Consider the following 2,692-nt stretch of genomic DNA (forward strand, 5'->3'; position numbering starts at 1 on the left):
ATGCACAAGGAGACACCCACCCTGCAGTGGCCCTCTCGGCCGCACCTTGATTTGGCTTCCTGTACATCAATAACCAACATGTCTCTCAAAGCTCTGAGTGAGGGATGTCCACTGTTGGAGCAGTTGAACATTTCCTGGTGTGACTAAGTAACCAAGGAGGGCATTCAAGCACTAGTGAGAGGCTGTGTGGGTCTCGAGGCCTTATTCTTAAAAGGCTGCACACCTAGAAGATGAAGCTCTCGAGTACATAGGTGCACACTGTCCTGAGCTGGTGACTTTGAATTTGCAGACTTGCTTACAGATCACAGATGAAGGTCTCATTACTATCTGCAGAGGGTGCCCTAAGTTGCAGCCTCTTTGTGCTTCTGGCTGCTCCAACGTCACAGATGCCATCTTGAACGCTCTAGGTCAGAACTGCCCTCGGCTTAGAATATTAGAAGTGGCGCGATGTTCTCAATTAACAGATGTGGGCTTTACCACTCTAGCCAGAAATTGCCATGAGCTTGAAAAAATGGACTTGGAAGAATGTGTTCAGATAACAGACAGCACCTTAATCCAGCTTTCTATACACTGTCCTCGACTTCAAGTATTGAGTCTATCTCACTGTGAGCTGATCACAGACGATGGAATTCATCACCTGGGGAATGGGGGGGGGGGGCTGTGCCCATGACCAGCTGGAAGTGATTGAGCTGGACAACTGCCCACTAATCACAGATGCATCCCTGGAGCACTTGAGGAGCTGTCATAGACTTGAGCGGATAGAACTCTATGACTGCCAGCAAATCACACGGGCTAGAATCAAGAGACTCAGGACCCATTTACCCAATATTAAAGTCCACGCCTACTTTGCACCTGTCACTCCACCCCCATCAGTAGGGGGCGGCAGACAGCGCTTCTGCAGATGCTGCATCATCCTATGACAATGGAGGTGGTCAACCTTGGTAAACTGAGTATTAAATGACACTTCTGGCGTTTGAAAAAAAAAAATGAGCCGTGTGGTTGCAGGGCAGGTACTGCTGGCTTTGCTTAGTTTTAGGGCAGCCAGCACAGCTGAGTACAACAGAGAGCATCCAGAGGGCTACATAAATCTCCTTTTAGTCACCAGCTTCTACCTTGGTTGTAAAAGGAAAGGGAAAATAGAAGTAAAGGAATTTTCTCCTTTTATTTTTCATTTTTATGTCAAATTGTGGTCCTAGTCCAAAAGAAAAAGAAAATAGACTAAAATGATTCAGTGTGGTCCCTCTGTGGAGAGCCATGATAATATCCAAAGAAAGGTCCAAATATGGAATATATAGATGACTTAGATACATATATCATTCATCACTTCAGATTTACTTCTGTTTTTTTCTCTAAGCATTTCCTAACACAAATATTTTATTAGTACCTCATACGTTGTCGTGTCTTAGTGGGGAAATAAAATGGGCACTTAAGTTTATTTTTCCTATACAGGGGAGCGAGCAGGAGGAGGGGGAAAAGGACATTTTTAAAGAGCAAATAAAAGAAGAAAAGTCAAAGTATCCAGAGGATGAGAATCATAGTCCTGAGAGACCTTAGAGGACGCCACATCTAAAGTTACCATCAACACAGGATCTTCTCTATTATATCCTCAGGAGATAGCCATTCAATTCTACTCCTGCACATCCAAAGAAGACAAGATGTTTTTCCTCTCCGTTGGAAACCATATTTCAAAGGAAATATTCCACATGAGCTTAGCAGTTGCCTGGCAGGCACTAAGGAGACCGGAGACCACTGGAATCCATCTTAAGTCAGTAGTAATCCCAGGTGGGTAGTGATAGGGACCAGGGCCCAGCTAGTGTCCTATCAGGAATGTCTTCCTGCAGCATCAGTTGTGTATGTGGCTGCTTCAAGAGGCGGGTCAAGACCTCATCCTTGATCATCTTACCAACTTTCACTTTTTAATGTTACAAGAACTTTTATAGGACTCAATAGCAGAGGCCTAATATTGATGAAGCCTTTCTAGTACTCGTAGTCATCTATTCTGATAACCACTCTAGAAAAGATTTATTATCCCCATTTTAAAATGAGGATGCAGAGGGTAAAAGAATATGCCCCGAATGGCTCGCATCTGTCATTCTAACTACTCAGGAACTGAGATGTAAGGGTAGCAGTTTAAGCCAGGTTGGGCAAGAAAGTCTTATCTCCAATTCAGTCACAGAAAAAGCTGGAAGTGGCATTCTGGCTCAAGTGGCAGAGTGCTGGCCTTGAGCAAAAAGAACTAAGGGACAGGACCCTGGCCCACAGTTCAAGCTTCAGGACAGGCAATAAACAATCAGTCAAATAAATATCCCAACAGGGAAAACTACAGAAGAAAACCTTAATGTCATGTTTCCACTCTGGAATTGGATTAGGGATCTTCAGAAAATAGCCCTACTTTCACCAGGTGATCTATTGGAGGAAATAACTTTTGCTAAGCCTTCAAAGATTGAAGAAAAGAAGCTCACAGGATGGAAATCACGTGGAGAAAAAAGTACGAGCAGCTTCCGAAGATACTGAATTGATGGGCAGTACTTGTTAAAGGTTGGCTTATCTGATCTCCAGGCTATGTTTTCTTCACTGTGGACTTGAACAGAGAAGGAGCGTGCATGTATTTATTGATTGCCTTCTCTGTGGTTCAGATGTTAGCCTTTACCATACTGTAGCTGCCTTGTGTCTCTCAGAAGCCAAATACCAG

General features: G+C 43.9%; 1 pseudogene; it reads left to right on the forward strand.

Annotated features, from left to right (window-relative positions):
• LOC150059236 (uncharacterized) lies at window positions 1–963 on the forward strand (annotated as a pseudogene).
• Window positions 964–2,692: the final 1,729 nt, after the last annotated feature.

Source organism: Megascapheus bottae, chromosome 9 (genome assembly GCF_031878675.1).
Source record: "Megascapheus bottae isolate mThoBot1 chromosome 9, mThoBot2.hap1, whole genome shotgun sequence".
Lineage (NCBI taxonomy): Eukaryota > Metazoa > Chordata > Mammalia > Rodentia > Geomyidae > Megascapheus > Megascapheus bottae.